General features: G+C 41.4%; 1 pseudogene; it reads left to right on the forward strand.

Moving 5' to 3' along the window:
* Window positions 1–17,002, forward strand: part of LOC114027378 — a 39,383-nt pseudogene extending 22,381 nt beyond the window's left edge.
* The last annotated feature ends 720 nt before the right edge of the window (window positions 17,003–17,722 follow it).

Consider the following 17,722-nt stretch of genomic DNA (forward strand, 5'->3'; position numbering starts at 1 on the left):
CTAGGAAAAATAGCTAACATGACCAGATGACTAGATCCAAGAGGATCTTGATAAGACTAGAGCCCTGGGCTGAATCTCACAGGATGAAACAAATAGGGATGGATAGCAAGTCTTCACTTGGGTACAAAATGTCATCTTTACAAGTGTAAGATGGGGAGTGGGGGAGAGGAGGGATGAACAGATAATTGTTATGAAAAGGACCTGAGGATTTCAGTGGACTGTAGGCTTCACACAAGCCAGCAATATGATGTGAGAGCAAAAAGAAAAAACAAAAAAGCTGTTGGAATCTGGGGCTGAGGGCCTGAGCTTCCAGGAATAGGGAGATGATAATCTTGCTGCATGGTCCTCTTCAGACCTCACCTGGAGGACTATGTTCAATTCTGGGAGTCACAGCGTAAGAAGGTCTAGGATAAGTCAGAGAGTGTAGGAACAGAAAACGTAGCTAGGATGGCAAAGGGCTGGGCATCCTTTTCATGTGAGAACCGGGAAAGGAATAGGGCTTGTTTAGCTTTACTTAGCAGAATACACTCTTGAATTGCAAAGTCAGCTAAGAAAACCAAGTAGATTTGCTTTTACAGCTAGATTCTGTAGCCACGGGAATCTACGGGGCTCCTTCCATGGTGACTCAGCTCTTCTATTCTTCATTATTTAGGATCAAACTGTGGCTAATGATCGATGGGGCAAGGACAATCCTTGTAAACATGGGGGCTACCTCACCTGTCATGACAAGTACAAGCCAAAGTCTTCCAAAACGCAAGGGGGAGATGTGCACCACCCTCAATAAAAAATCCTGGGGGTATCAACGAGATATGCAAATCACTGACGTCATGTCTCGTGCAGAAATCATTGAGGTAAGAGATGCTTTGGCTTTGGTCTTTTGAACCAAAGAGGAGAGAAGGATGATGTAATGGGAAGACAGTTGGGAGTTGAGAGTTGGGTTCTGGGCTTAGATATAAACTCTTCCCAAAGCACATATTCCCATCTGTATGAAAAGGGGATTGGACTAACTCATCTCTGAGGTCCCTTCTAACTACGACTTTCTGCGTTATGGGTCTCCTTCCCAGCTCTGACATTCTGGGTTCCAAGCATTCTTCCTGCTCTGACATTTCCTGTTCTAAGAATCTTCTTCCCAGACCTGGCATAATTTTCTGCGTGAAGCCTTTCCTGACCCCTCCCTTCCAAGCTACTCTGCATATATTTGTATTCATTTCCTTTGTGGTTATGATGTATATATCAATCTACTATTTCATTGTTTTTATTTACTTCTATTGCCAGTACCTATCACAGTACCCAGAATATAATAGAAGCTTAAAAAATTCTTCATTGATCTGATTGAGGTTCCTCTCTAATCAGAAATTCTGAGGTCACTCCTAGCTCTGAATTCCTAGATCTGGGGTGGTGGGTTCTAAGGACCCTTCTAGTTCTGAATTTTTTTGTTGTTTTTAGGCAATTGAGAGACTTGTCAAGTGTCTGGTCTGAGGCTAGATTTGAACTCAGGTCCTCCTGACTCCGGAGCCAGTGCTCTATCTGCTGCACCACCTAACTGCCCCCTGAAATTTTTTATTCTAAACAGCCTTCTTTGTTATGATTCTGACCTCCACGACCTCTAAGGGCCTAAGAAACAGAATGTGCCCAAGGTTGTTTGGGGGGTTTTTTTGAACATTTATGAATTTCTTAAGCAATGGATCCATTACCGCTGTTTAATAGGTGAGGGCATTTCATTATTTCTTTCTTCTTTCCAGGAATTAATTGAAGTCATGAGCTTTGGAGGCAACTATCTGCTCAACGTTGGGCCAACAAAAGATGGGATCATTCCTCCCATATTCCAAGAAAGGCTCCATTCTGTGGGGAGCTGGCTGAGTCTCAACGGTGAAGGAATCTATGCTTCTAAGCCATGGAGGGTACAAATAGAGGACACCACCACCACCATAAGATAAGTTGCCCCCTCTGCATTTGGGGTCATTAGCTCTATTGTCCCATCCCAGGTGAGTATCTTTCTTGTATCTAAATGTGGCTTAGTATATACACCATGTCCAGCAGATCCTCCCTGAGTTCCCCTCCATGCTGAGCCCAGCAACCTTCAGAAGCTTCCTGATTTCTCTCAGGTCGAACTTTTCCATTCATAGACTCATAAACGATTCAGCAAATCCTGGCATCTTGGTCCGACTCAGGGTTTCTTAGCCTTCTTCCTGCTGTGGAGTCCTTTGGCCAACCAGTGAACCCTATGGACCCCTTCGAAGAATAACAGTTAAATGCATAAATTAAAATATTAAGGATTATGGAAGATAATAATTATATTGTAATAAGCACGCATTTTATTCCTATCCAAGTTCACACACCCTTTGCAATAGACCCTGAATCCTAGTTCAGAGCCCTTGCTCTAATGCAAACCTTGATAGAATTTGTTCCAGGTGAGTGACAGCCCTAGCTGGTGGCTCTACTCTTAGAGATGACAGCAGAAAAAATGGCTGAAAGACAGGATGATTGGGGGAGAGTACACAAGACTGAAAGTCAAAAGATCTGGGTTTTTAAGCTCAGCTTTGCCACTAACTCTATAAAGAGAAAGAGAAGGAGAAGGAGGAGGAGGAGGGCTGGATTAAAAAAATCTCCAGGGTCTCCATGGAACTAAAAGTTCCATGACCTTCATCTCTCCCAGTTACATTAGATAAGATGCACTAGTTTTCTGCCCTTGGTCCAGGACTCTTGCTTGTTTTTAGCTAATCTTTTCCCATGAGTACAGTTGGAAAGATGACATGGTCTTTAACATTTACACCGTGCTTTAGATATGTTGTCCTTCTACATGATGGGTAGTAAAAAAAAAAAATGGAATCATCCCCATTTTTCAAATGAAGAAACTGAGGCTCAGAGAGGAGTAAAGGTCATCTAGGAAGTCAGAGCTGGGATTTGAACCCACATCTTCTGACTCCCAAGTCTATCCCCCCCATCTCACACCTATCGTTCACAATTAATCTACAAATGCTTTTGTTCCAAATAGATTTTTTGTCATGCTTTCAGCAGGCTTTTCCCCCTCAAATGCTTGGGTTGTTTTGTGAAACAATGCCCCTCTTCACGCCTATGGAACAGGGGCCAGAGCAGTGCCTCTGGAGTAAGAAGGCTCCCTGGGTTGAGATCTCACCTGAAATTTATGACCCAGGTGACCCTGAGGTAGTCCCTGTCTTCTCATGTGTAAAGGCCCCTTTCTAGCTGTCTTAGCGTGTGGTGACTTCTGCAGGTACACCACCAAGGATTCTGCTGTGTATGCCTTCTTCAACTCGTGGCCACAAGATGGAGTGCTAGAGCTGATCTCTCCTGTGCCAAGAGAAAACACAAAGGTAAGAAAACTTTCACTCTGCACTGGTACCGTGAAAAGAGCCTTCCCACCATGAAAGCATTAGTAAAGTCCAAAAATCCTCTGGAGCAGAAATGTCAAAGTCATGAGGCTGCCAGCAAAACTCCCAAGTGCTAGCCAAACCAGATGAAAATGTAATTTGTTTAACAAAATTTTTACAGATGATAATTTGTGGTTTTCTAGGTTAAAATGCAGTGTATAGGATTCTTTCTATTTGAGTCTTACACTACTGCTCTGGAGCTCCTTTCCTCGATGTTTCTATTTCCCTTAGTGACTCATCTCCCTGGGATGGAAGGGCCTGAATTGTTCACAATTTTGGTCTCTGAGAACTTTCTTCCTAGAAACAAGAAAACACCCAACCCCACTTTGCAGAGTTCTTTTTTTATACATATATTCTGAGTGGTTTGGCTGACATTGTTCTTTTTCTCTTTCACCTTTATAAAAATTTATTTGTTATAAGGGATGACTGAGAGGAAAAGGAATACAGAGGAAATGAAGGCAATATAAAACAAAATAAAAATCTGGTTTTTAAAAGAATTCCTGCCTTCAAGGAACTTACATTGTGTAGGGGGAGGCAATGAAATGTATGCAAAATGAATGATGTCCCAAAAAAGAACTTTCTTTTTGCTTAACCAGAGAGGTATTACACAATTATCACTGCAAATTGGGAAAGAGCAGTTTTACTCCCATTTTATAGATCGAGAGAGGAGTCCTCCCTTGGCCAAGATCACCTGGCTAGAAAGTGATGGAGCCAAAACAATGTCTTCAGACTACAAGTCTGTCCTCTCTAGTATATCACTGTCAAGAGCCATAGGTCAAATACAGAGTCAAAAAGACCTGAATTTGAAAATCTGCCTTGGACCTTTACTAGCTGTGTGACCCTGGGCAAGTCACTAAACTTCTTTCAGTCTCAGTTTCCTTCTCTATAAAATGAGGATATTAACAACACTTTCTCAAAGGATCAAATGAGTGCTTCACTTATGTTTTAATTAGCACAGTCTTTATGTGCTGATGGTTTTTGTTCTTGGATCAGCCATCAACTTGCTGTATAACCTTGGACAACTCACTTCACCTCTGAGCTTCAATCCCCTTTTTTGTCCTGATAAGGAAAATGGACCAGATAATTTTAATATCCTTTCTCACTCTATTTCCTTTTTCTTTGAGCTGGTTACATATAATTGTCATGACCTCTTCTTTTTCCTCCTTTCTTTCTTTTTTTGTAGGTGACAATGTTAGGATTCCCAGAGCTCCTGAATTGTCAGCAAATATCAACAAATCAGCGCCTCATCATTACCCTGCCCCAACTCGCTACAGATTTTTCAGAGAACAAAGTTTGGACCCTCAAATTAGAAGATGTGGAGTGAAGCACATTGTTTCATGGGCAAGAGACACCACACCAATGTCTGTGACTGTTTGCCATTTTGATTTTTCCTTCTAAGGCATGAACAACATTGCAATTAAATTAATTAAGTTAATTAAATTAAGCTAACAAAATTAAATTAATTAAATAAATTTGCAATAAAGTTAATACAATAAAATACTCTAAACCTGAGGAGATTTTCTGACCCATCTTAATCAAAGGACAATGCACCCTGTTTGACCTCAATGAGTGCCCCCAATTCGTAAGCCAGTACCACCCTCAATGAAGGGAAGGTGCCTCAGGAGGGACATCTCAGTGTATCCTTGACCTTATCCATGTGGTGGTTAACCTCAAAAATTAGGATGGATGTCTTCTTCTCTTCTTCCTCTGCCCCCCTTAGTCCCTCCACTGGGACAGATGTGACAGCTCAGTCTTATGCGTAAGGATCAAGCACAAGGAGATAGACTGAAGTAGAACAAATTTAGCCAGGTAATGCAAAGTTTGTTAACTTAGTGTCAGTTGCTAGTTGAAGACACTTCCTCAAGGGGGAGTAGGAACCTAAAGAAGTAGAGATAGCCCTAAAATGTAACACTGAGCAAGCAACGGGCAGGGATCCAGCTAGAGGGCAATGTTGAACACTCCAGAGGTTTGTGAATTCAGCAACACCTCTCCAGGGGGACAAGAGGAGGATCGCATCCCTGGCTATCTCTAGCTTTACACCCCTTAAACTTATACCAACCAACCACCATGGCTGCATTAGAGAGCCCCAAGTGTAATTCTAAACAATGGTTGGGAATGGAGTTGGTTGGCAGCTCCATCTTGGAAGTATACAGCTGTGTCCAGAAAAGTGGCTGAGGTCTAGAGCTAGAAGAGAGTTTAAAGCAGGGGTGGGGAACCTGCAGCCTAGAGGTCACATGTGGTCTTCTAGGTCCTTGGGTGCCACCTTTTAACTGAGTCCAAGTTTTACAGAACAAATCCTTTTATTTAAGGGGATTTGTTCTGCGAAGTTTGGATTCAGTCAAAGGGCGGCACTCGAGGACTTACACCAACAGAGGAAGGAGTGGGAGAGAAAGGAAGGTTAGGGAAAATTTTCTTACAGTCAGGGTACACAAGTAGACATCTATCCAAAGGAAAAGTAGAGACAAGGGATGATTAGTTCTAAGCCAGACTCTTAAGGAAGTACAAAAATATAGCCCTCTCTGAGATGGTAAAGAATGGGAATCTGATGGGGTGCCCATCAATTGGCTGAACAAGTTATAGTACATAAGTGTGATAGAATGCTATTGTGCTATAAGAAATGATGGAGGAGATGGGGGAAGAGGGGAAGGGAATAAGCATTTATATAGCACCTACTCTGTACCAAGCACTGCTAAGCGCTCCACAAATATCTCATTCGCATCTTCACAACAACCCTGAAAGGTAGGTGCTTTATTATCCCCATTTTATAGTTAAGGAAACTGAGGAATACAGAGGATAAGTGATTTGCCCAGAATTACAGGCTAGTAAGTATCTGAGACTGGGTTTGTACTCAGACTCTTCCTGATTCCAGACCCAGGCCTCTAACTACTGCTCTCCCTGGATACCATTTGCTCTGGGTGGTTACAGAAAAACCTGGGAAGACATGTATAAACTAATGCAGAGTAAAATGAACAGAAAAAGGAGAACAATTTATACAATAACAAGTATATTGCAAAGATGAACAACTTTGAAAGAATTAGGAACTCTTCTCAGAGTAATGATCAACAGTTGTTCCAGAGGACTGAGGAAATAGGCTGCTTATCTTCTGATAGAGAGGTGAAAGATTCAGAATGCAGCAACAAGATAAATGTTGTTTCAGTTATCGCCAGTGTGGAAATTGGTTTTGATTGACTATATGTGTTCGTAATGGATTTTCTTTTTCTTTAGTTCTAAGTTAGGGGGACAGAGGAAGTTAGGGTGGAAGAGTGAGAAAGTGTACTTTAGCTGACCGAAAAATCTGTATGATCCGGGCTTATCTAGACATGGCTCAGTTCGCCTAATAGGGAGGCACCCTTTAGGGGCCTTTGGAACAAGTCCTGAATGCCTAACGTGGAAGCTGCCTGTGTCCCCAACCACACGGGTGGGCATAGTCTCCTTTGACTGGCTGCCTGTGCCTTTAAAACTGGGGCACTGACTCAGTTGCTCTCTTTTCTGATGCTCTTTTAGGCCACTTTCACCTGCTGCAACTAGAGGGTGAAGACCACAGTTCACCAACAGCACTGGTGCCATGACCTGAACCAGAGATACGGGAAGGCCTTTCCTTCCCCTGCTTCCTCTACCTCAGCTTCCAGAAGTGCACCGGGCTGGGGGTGGGGGCGGAGAGGGTGTTTGTTTCTGTTCTGTGTTGTTTGTCCAGGTATAGGAGGTGATCTCTTGGGACCCAGGTATTTGAGTCAAGATGACCTTGGAAACACAATTGCAGGCGAGATGATGCAGCCAGCCAACCTGGCATGGAAGCCCTGAGAAGCCAGGGTGCCTGGGACTATGCTCTATAGGAACCCATTTAAGCTATGACCTTAATCACTTTTCCTCCATCTCAAAGACTTGGCAGTGAGGAGAGAAGAGATAAAGATTATGCCTCCCATATGCTGGGAGAACACATCTCTATATTTGTGGTTATACCTATGAAGCAAATACTTCTCTATAAGCTATTATGATGGTTAGTGGCTAACAGAACTGGGGTGCAGGGGGAACTGCATTGGTAAAGACTAGGGCCACTGGCAGAGAATCTTGACCCTGCCCCCAAAACAATTCCCTTAAGGGTATCAAATAATGTGACCTACCTGACCTGCAGACAGTTGGGGCAAAGTTAATATGTGCTAATAAAAAAAAATTGAAATTTAAAAAACAAATGAATGTTAAATTTAATTAGATTGACTTCTTTAATGACCAGAACTGTCTTTTTTGCCTTCGAATCTCCATGCAGATAGCACAGTGCCTGGCACATAGTAGGAGCTTAACAAATGCTTGACAATTTGAATTGAACTGGGGACAAACAGAAAGGAAGGAGACTAGTAAACACATGGTCTCATAGGATGATTAGTCGAGGGAACTGAAGCTATTTTGAATGGATAAGAGAAGATGTGGAGTCTATAGTCATATGAAAAAATGCTCTAAATCACTATTGATTGGAGAAATGCAAATCAAAACAACTCTGAGGTACCACATCACACCTATCAGATTGGCCAAGATGACAAAACAGGAAAATGATAAATGTTGCAGAAGATGTAGGGAAATGGGAACAGTAATGCATTGTTGCTGGAGTTGTGAAAGATCCAGCCATTCTGGAGAGCAATTTGGAACTATGCCCAAAGGGCTATAAAAATGTGCATACCCTTTGACCCAGTGCTAGCACTTCTAGGGCTATATCCCAGAGAGATCATACAAATGGGAAAAAGACCCACATGTACAAAAATATCTATAGCAGCTTTTTTTGTGGTGGCAAAGAATTGGAAATTGAGAGGGTGCCCATCAATTGAGGAATGGCTGGACAAGCTGTGGTATATGAATGTAATGGAATACTACTGTGCTACAAGAAATGATGAACAAGCTCACTTCAGAAAAACCTGGAAAGACTTGTATGGTCTGATGCTGAGTGAAGTCAGCAGAACCAGGAGAACCTTGTACACAGTAACAGCCATGTCATACGATGACTAATATTAATAGACTTAACCCTTCCCAGCAATATCTAATCTAAGACATCTCCAAAGGTCTCATGATGGAAAATGCTATCCACATACTAAGAAAGAACTATGGAGTTTGAATGCAGATCGAGGCATACTATTTGCTGTTTTTTTTCTTCTGTTGTGTTTTGTTTCTTCTTTCTGGTGGTTCCTCCTATTGGTTCTAATTTTTCCTTACAACATCACTAATGTGAAAATGTGTTTAATAGGAATGTGTATATATATATATAGCCTATATCAGGTTGTGCACTGTCTTGGGGAGGGAGGTGAGGAGGGAGGGGGAAAAAAACTTAAAATTCAAAAGCCTGTGGAAGTGATTGTTGACAATTCAAAATAAATTAATTTAAAAAACAAAAAAACAAAAAAAAATTGAAAGAGAAGATGTGGAGGTGAAGGTGGAAGAAGACGGCTGTCCTCAGACACTAGAAGGATGGCCTTGTGGAAGAGGTCCAAGACTCTTCTGCCTGGCCCCAAAGGGCACAACTAGTAGCTGCAAAGGGGAGAGTTGACAGACAAGGTGATTTAAGACTAATAAAAGTAAAGAAAGGTTTCCAAAGTTAGAACTATCCCAAAGAGGAACGGGTCGCCTGAAGGGAGATGGGTATCTTAAACTTTATATGTTCAAAACAGAACTCATTTTCTTCCCGTTCAAACCCTCCCCCTTCTCCTCTCTTCCCTATTACCATAGAGGAAAACACCATCCTCCCAGCCCCCCAGGTTCACAACCTCAACGTCATCCTGGATTCCTCTCTCTCTCATCCCCCATATCCAAGCTGCTGCCAAGGCCTGTCGATTCCTCCTTTGCACGTCTCTGGAATACAACCTCCTTCTCCCCTCTGACACTGCTGTTCCCTGGGGTAGGCATCACCTCATGACTGCCCAATAACCTGCTGGTGGGTGTGTCTGCCTTAGGTCTCTCCCCAGTCCAATCCATCCTCCATTAAACCACTTAAAATGATTTTCCTAAAGTGTGGGTCTGACCATGTCACCTCCCTACCCCTACTCAATAAACTCCAGTGGCTCCCTATTGCCCCCAGGAGCAAATAAACAAATGCTCTGTTTAGCATTCAAAGCCCTTTATAACTTAGGCCCCTCTTACCTTTCCAGTCTCTTTAAGCACTCCACCTTCATGGGTACTGGAACAAATTGTTCTCATGCACCAAGTCCACTGGGGGAGGTCTTCACATGCTTGGGGCAGACACCCCCTAACTCACTGACGAGGTGGAGTCCTGTTGGTTACTCTCAATCTGGCTTAGCCCACCTGCCAAGATGGTTTACCAGGGTGTGGCTGCTGGGCTTGCTATAGATTCTTATTCTGTAAGTGGCTTGCTTTGTATACATGTGTTTGCATGTTGTCTCCCCCAAAGAATAAGTGAGTCAAAGAACAAATCATAGAAACAATCAATAATTTCATTAAAGAAAATGACAACAATGAGACAGCATTCCAAAACAATTGGGATTCAGCCAAAGCAGTACTTAGGGGAAATTTTACTGCTCTAACTTCTTACAGCAATAAAATAGAGAAAGAATAGATCAATGAATTGGGCATACAACTAAAAAACTAGAAAAAAAAAATTGAAAATCCCCAATTAAACAACAAATTGGAAATCCTGAAAACCAAAGGTAAGATTAATAAAATTGAAAGTGAGAAATCTATTAAGCCAATAAACAAAACTTGAAGCTGGTTGTATGGGAAAAAAACAGAACTAGATAAACCATTGGTTAATTTGATTTAAAAAAAGAAAGAAGAAAACCAAATATCCAGTATCAAAAATGAAAAGGGTGAATTCACCACCAATGAAGAAGAAATTAAAGCAATCATTAGGAAATATTTTGGCCAATTATATGCCAACAAATCTGACAATCTGGGCAAAATCAATGCATATTTATGAAAATATAAATTGCCCAGATTAACAGAAGAGGAAAAACAATACCTAAAAAGCACCATCTCAGAAAAAGAAATTGAACAAGTCATCAATAGAAAAAATCCCCAGGGTCAGATGGGTTCACAAGTGAATTCTACCAAACATTTAAAGAACAATTAATTTCAGTACTATATAAACTATTTGGAAAAATAGGCAAAGAAGAATTCCAAACTTCAAATTCCTTTCGTGACACAAATATGGTGCTAATACCTAAAGCAGGAAGAGCTAAAAACAGAAAGAAAACTACAGACCACTTTCCCTAATGAGTATTGATACAAAATTTTAAAATAAAAAACTAGCAAGGAGATTATAGCAATATACCACAAGGATCATATACTATGACCAGGTGGGATTTATACTTGGAATGCAGGGTTGGTTCAATATTAGGAAAACTATCAGCATAATGGACCATATCAATAACAAAACCAACAGAAATCATTTAATTATCTAAGTAGATGCTGAAAAAACTTTTGACAAAATACATCACCTATTCATATTAAAAACACTGAAGAACAAAGGAGTAAAGGGAGTTTCCTTAAAACGATAAATAGTATCTATGTAAAACCATCAGCAAGCATTATCTATAATGGGGATAAGCTAGAAGCCTTCCCAGTAAGATCAGGGGTGAAGCAAGGATGCCCATTATCATCACTGTTATTCAATATTGTACTAGAAATGTTAGCTTTAGCAATAAGAGAAGAAAAAGAAATTGAAGGAATTAGAATAGGCAATGAAGAAACAAAATTATCACTCTTTGCAGATGGTATGATGGTATACTTACAGAATCCTAGAGAATCAGCTAAAAAAACTATTTGAAATAATTAACAACGTTAGCAAGATATAAAAGAAACCCACATAAATCATCATCATTTCTATATATTACCAACAAAGCCCAGCAGCAAGAGATAGAAAGAGAAATTCCATTTAAATTAACTGTGTAGACAATATAAAATACTTGGAAGTCTACCTGCCAAGACAAACCCAGGAACTATATGCACACAATTACAAAACATTTTCACACAAATAAAGTCAGATCTAAACAACTGGAAATATCATTTGCCCATGGGTAGGCTGAGCCAATATAATAAAAATGACAACTCTGCCTACACTAATTCACTTATTCAATGTCATATCAATCAAACTGATATATACACATATATAAACACACACATACATATAAATACAAAAGAGGTAGAAAAATGACAAAATTCATCTAGAAGATCAAAAGGTTAAGAATATGAAGGGAATTAATGAAAAAAAAATGCAAAGGAAGGGAGCCTAGCAGTATCAAATCTCAAACTGTAATATAAAGCAGTAATCATCAAAACTATCTGGTACTGGCTAAAAAATAGATTGGTGGATCAGTGGAATAGTGCACAAAACAGTGGTGTATGACCACAGTAACAGTGATAAACCCAAAGACCCCAGCTTCTGGGATAAAAACTCACTATTTGACAAAAACTCCTGGGAAAACTAGAAAAGAATATGGCAGAAACTAGGTATAGACCAACATCTTACACTGTATACCAAGATAAGGTCAAAATGGATACATGATTTAGACATAAAGGGTGATACCATAAGCAAATTTGGAGAGCAAGAAAGAGTTGATCTGTCAGATCTATGGAGAAGGGAAGATATGACCAAAAAAGAGATAGCATTACAAAATGTAAAATAGATAATTTTGATTATATTAAATTAAAAAGCTTTTATACAAATAAAACCAATGTAACCAAGATTAAAAGGAAAGCAGGAAGCTGGAAAACAATCTTTACAGCAATTGTCTCTAATAAAGGCCTCATTTCTCAAATATATAGAGAACTGAGTCAAATTTATAAGAATACAAGTCATTCCCCAAGCAGGATGAAATCTTTGAGATGATAAGGGGGCCAAGTGACTCAAGAGAAGAAGACAGAATAGAGTTGAACCAAGGGATCAAGATAAGGAAAAGAGGAGCTTGGCTAGTGTAGAGGTCATTGGCCAAGGGAAATGAGGGGTCAAGGGGTTGGAGGTCACAATGTGGACAAAGTATTGAGTTTGGTAAGGAAAGGGGAGGGAGAGGTGAAAAGCCAATAGATTATCATCAGATGAGGGGATTTGGGAACTCTTGGAACATGGAAGTGGTGCATTTTGGGGTGATGGCAAAATCAAAGATATAGCCATGTTTGCATGTGGCTCATGGGGTGTAGGAGCAACTCATGGGAAGCAAGTAGGTTGAAGAACTGAATGGTTAGGGTGTTTGAGGGAGAGTCAGAAGAGAAATCGTGAGCCAGATACTAAACTAGTTGAGGAAAAGGAGTATCCTATAGGTCTATAGACAAATACCAGGATTTTGATTGGATGGTAGATAGGGATTGCGTGATGCTCAAAGGAGGAGATGTTACTGAGTGTTGGAGATAGGGGAGAGGATCTGAAAATGGTAATGGAGAGCAAGGAGTATGCTGACTCACCTGCTTTATCCAGTGAGCCTAGAGAAATGAGTGTGGAGGCGTAGCCAGTAATAAAAAAGAGGCCAGGGAAACTGTGTTATCACAGCGGGGCCAGATTTCAGTAACAGGATATGGAAAGAGTGGAAAAGGAAAAGATTGTGAATGGAAATTTGTTGCCTATGAAAAAGCATTCCAGAGGAAACAGTGGAAGGGATGGGTGGCTTGGTGTGAACTTTGGGGTAAGAGGATTTAGGGAGATAGGAATAAAGCATCAGATTGTGAGGGGATGGGGAATGGAATTTAAATGATAGCATCCAGGGAGTTTAGAATCACTTGGATGTGTATGTAGGGTATGAACAGGTGTGAGAATGATTATCATTGAGTGGAAGGTACAGCTTCTCTTCTCAGAGGTGGCTGAAGATCAAATTGGGGACAAGTGCTACACTGGATGGAAAGCATAGAGTCAGCTGGAAGTCTCCATTTCACCATAAATCTTGACTTGTCAAGTCATTCGTCTTTTTGCTTTTGTTTTTAGGGTCTAGATTTAAATTGAAATCTTTTGAGTATAGATTTAATATTAAATGTATGATCATGCATTAACAGACCTCAGATGAGTTAACCTTAGAACAGGAATTATTTGGACAGAGAAAATCTTTGCCCCTTTTACTTTTTTGGATGAAATATATCTATTTTGTATTTTTTTTTTAATTCCTGCTGCTGTAAAGCCGTAGTGGATTGAGTAACCATTGAGGGTTGACATATTCCCCATGTTGAATTCTCTCCTTGGAGCATATCAGCCCCCCTGTCCCAAATGAAGGTGGAAAGGAAAAGCTGCCTCAAGTATCCAACCTTCTTTCTTCTCCACAGGCTCCGTCCCCTCAACCTATGCCTTTTTACTTTTTTCCTTGATAATTTATTTATTTATTTTTAGTTTTCAACATTCACTTCCATAAGATTTTGAGTTCTAAATTTTCTCCTCTTCTCACTCCTCTCCCCCTGCCAAGACAGTGTGCAATCTGATACAGGTTCTACTTATATATTCATATTAAGCATAGTTTCCCCTTAGTCATGATGTAAAGAACAATTAGAACTAATGGGAGGAATTACAAGAATGAAGCAATAAAACAAAACAACAAAGGAAAAGGAGAACACATAGTCTGCTTCCATCTGCATTCAGACTCCATAGTTCTTTCTCTGGATGTGGGTAGCAATTTCCACCATGAATCTTTGAGAGTTGTCTTAGATTTTTGCATTGCTGTGAAGAGCCAAGTCTATCAAAATTAGTCATTGCACAACATGGCTGTTGCTGTGTACAACATTCTCCTGGTTCTGCTCACTTCACTCAGCATCAGTCCATACAAGTCTTTCCAGGTTTTTCTGAAGTCAGCTTGTTCATCATTTCTTATAGCACAATAGTATTCCATTACATTCATATACCATAAATTGTTCAGCTGTTCCCCAATTGATGGGCATCCCCTCAATTTCCAATTCTTGACTACCACAAAAAGAGCTACTATAAATATTTTGTACATGTGGGTCCTTTTCCCATTTTTATGATCTCTTTGGGATACAGACCTAGGAGTGGTATTGCTGGGTCAAAGGGCATGCACATTTTTATAGCCCTTTGGGCATAGTTCCAAATTGCTCTCCAAAATGGTTGGATCATTTCATAACTCCACCAACAATGCATTAGTGTTCCAGTTTTCCCACATCTTCTCCAACATTTAGCATTGTCCTATTTTGTCATGTTAGCCAATCTGAAAGATGTGATGTGGTACCTCACAGTCATTTTGATTAGCATTTCTCTAATCAATAGTGGTTTAGAACATTTTTCCATATGCTAAAGATAGTGTTAATTTCTTCCTCTGAAAACTGCCTGTTCATATCCTTTGACGATTTATCAATTGGAGAATGACTTGTATTCTTATAAGTTTGACTCAGTTTTCTACATATTTTAGAAATGAGGCCTTTTTCAGAGATACTGGTTGCAAAAATTCTTTCCCAGTTTTCTGCTTCCCTCCTAATTTTGAATGCATTCACTTTGTTTGTGCAAAAACTTTTCAATTTAATGTAATCAAAATTATTATTATTATTATTATTGCATTTCATAATGTTCTCTGTCTCTTGTTTGGTCATAAATTCTTCCCTTCTCTATAGATCTGAAAGGTAAACTATTCCTTGCTCTTCCAGTTTGCTTATAGTATCAGTCTTTATATCTAAATCCTGCAGCATGTAAGATGTTGGTCTATGCCCAGTTTCTGCCATATATTTTTCCAGTTTTCCCAGGAGTTTTTGTTAAATAGTGATTTCTTATCCCAGAAGCTGGAGTCTTAATCTATGCCTTTTTTTGGGGTGGGGGGTTAGGCAATGGGGTTAAAGTGACTTGCCCAGGGCCACAGAACTAGCAAGTGTTATGTATCTGAGGCTGGATTTGAACTCGGGTCCTCTTGAATCTAGGGCTGGTGCTCCATCCACTGTGCCACCTAGCTGCCCCAACCTATGCCTTTTTAAAGCAGCATTTTCCATGCAGTATTGGACCAGTCACTTAGTATCTTACCTGCAGGACAACTCAAATTAACATAAACCTACTTTACTGATGCCTGACTTTGACGACCCATCTTATGGTTTTCTAGATTTGGAGGATTTAATCTGCAGTAGCCATCAGAGCTCCACAGCTACCTAAATTCCAGGAACTTAAATTGATGTTAACTTGCAGAAATTATGATTGTTAAATTGAAGAATTGAATTGATTGTTAAATTGTAAAAATTTTCAACACAGTGAAAGCCCAGTTATCATCACAAGAAATCCTTGCGTGTTCTCTACAAAGAAAAAAAAAACAAAAACAAAAAACCCTGATGTTGGCCAATAGCTTCAACATTTGTTTTTTATGCTCAGCTCCCTGACCGCTGACCCCGCTCCTTCCACCAGTCCCCTTCCTTCTCACCTACTCCCATCCAACTTAGGCTAATCTGTGGAGTGATTTGGTAAGAGAAACTGCCACCACTCATTCTCCTTCCACCACTTATGAGTTTCAAGTTTTATTATTGCAACAAAATGCTTTGCTCTGGCTTTTCTAAAAAAACAAACAAAACCCTAATCTGCTAATCTCTTCTTCCCTCTGAAGGTAGGAAACTACACAGCAAGACAATGGAAGTCCTACTCACCATTGATTCACAATTTGGAAATATGAATAAAGATATACAAATATAAATATATATACCACATATATAATATACGCATATATGTCATTATATGTGTGTATATAAAAATATACCATTCATTACGTGGATGCCTGCTTGTTACAAAGCAAAAACTGGTGAAACAGAGAGACAAAGACAGAGATAAAAGCAAGACGGAGAGAGAAGAGACAGAGGAGAGAGACAGAGACACAGAGAGAGGAGACAGACAAAGAAAGGAGAGACAGAGAGAGACACAGAGAGAGAGGAGAGAGGGAAGAGACAGAGACAGAGACAGAGAGAGAGACAGAGACAGAGAGAAGAGAGTCAGAGAGAGGGAGAGAGAGAGAGAGAGAGAGAGACAGAGAGAGAGACAGAGAGAGAGAGAAGAGAGAGAAAGACTTGTTAAAGAGGGTTGTATATCTCCAGTTACAGAAGATATAGGAATGTGTACTTGTCAGCGAATGTTCTCACTAGATTAAAGGGGACCATACATTAGTTACAGACAAGATAAAGAGGAGCGGGCGTCCTAGGGCTCTGAAAGTCCCTTGCAATAATTAAGTTTCTTTGTAGCATTTAGGAGAGGAAAGAAGACAGTGAAGCCTGGTGTAAGCTGATCCTGCAGTACTTGCTGAGACCATACATAACAAAGTTGAATTAGTAACAAAATGGAATTCTTTACGTCAACCCCCAACAGTCCACTCTTTACTCCTAATCCTTAAAAATCCACTTTTAACAATATTAAATTATACTCATCTTCCTTCTTATCCCTAGAGGTTTACTCCGGTCTCTTAGCCCACGCTGGTTCTAAGTAACTTAAGTAACCTAAGTAACCTAAGTAACCTAGAAGGCAGAAATCAATCCCAACCCCTTTCTTCCCTCTGGCCAATCACTGGGGATATGATACGGAGAGGCCCCACCCCCAGCAGCAGGGGGCGGATCTTGTGGATTAAGACTGGAGCTGATTAAGAGGCCGCATCTCGTTGGCCAATCAGTGGGCAGGAGGGGCGGAGTCCGCGAGCCGGCTAGGACTGCCCTTGCGCTCTAGAGGCTGCCTGGGCTAGCCGCTCGGGCCATCGGGTCGCTATGTCCGCGACGGCAGTCATGGTAACGTCCATAACCCAGCTTCGGCAGCTGCGGCTGCCTCTGCTCTTACCGACATCGTCGACCTCGGCCTCGGCGAGCTACACCCCGGCCTGGGAGAGCCTGGACGAGCGGTCGTGGTTCGCCGAGACCAAGGCCGGCGCACTAGGCGGGTATCCAGTCAGTAGCGCCGCTGGCGGGCGGCACACGATCCCAGCTAGGTAGGAAGCCGTCCTGCGCCAGAACTGCGCGCCGGGCTTCTCCTACGCCGACCTCGGGCCCCGTTCGAGGCAGGATTCTTCGAGCCCAAGCAGTGGACAGACCTCTTGAAGGCGTCGGGCGCCAGGTGAGACCGAGCGAGGGCGCACGCTAGGGAAAGGGACTGGCCAGCCTTCAGTTTACATATGAAAAATCTGGCCCGGAGAGGTGAAGGGACTTGGCCCAGGGGCTCTGAAGTTTGACCCCAAGCCTCTCTCTTAAATCCAGAGCTCTACTAAACAGCGCTGCCTTGCTGTCATCCGGTATTATCCATTGAGGCTTGCCCCCGCTTCCCCTTCTCGGACGCCAGAGGGCGCCATAGTGCGTGCTGGTCCTGGAAGGCCAGCGGGCCTCGTTTAGGAGGCGAGATCAGCCCCGCCCCCTTCTTTCGCGACGGCCAATCAGCGCGGCCAAGAGGAGGAGCCCGCGAACCAGGACGGGGC

The sequence above is a fragment of the Vombatus ursinus genome, unplaced genomic scaffold (genome assembly GCF_900497805.2).
Source record: "Vombatus ursinus unplaced genomic scaffold, bare-nosed wombat genome assembly UNPS02014859.1, whole genome shotgun sequence".
Lineage (NCBI taxonomy): Eukaryota > Metazoa > Chordata > Mammalia > Diprotodontia > Vombatidae > Vombatus > Vombatus ursinus.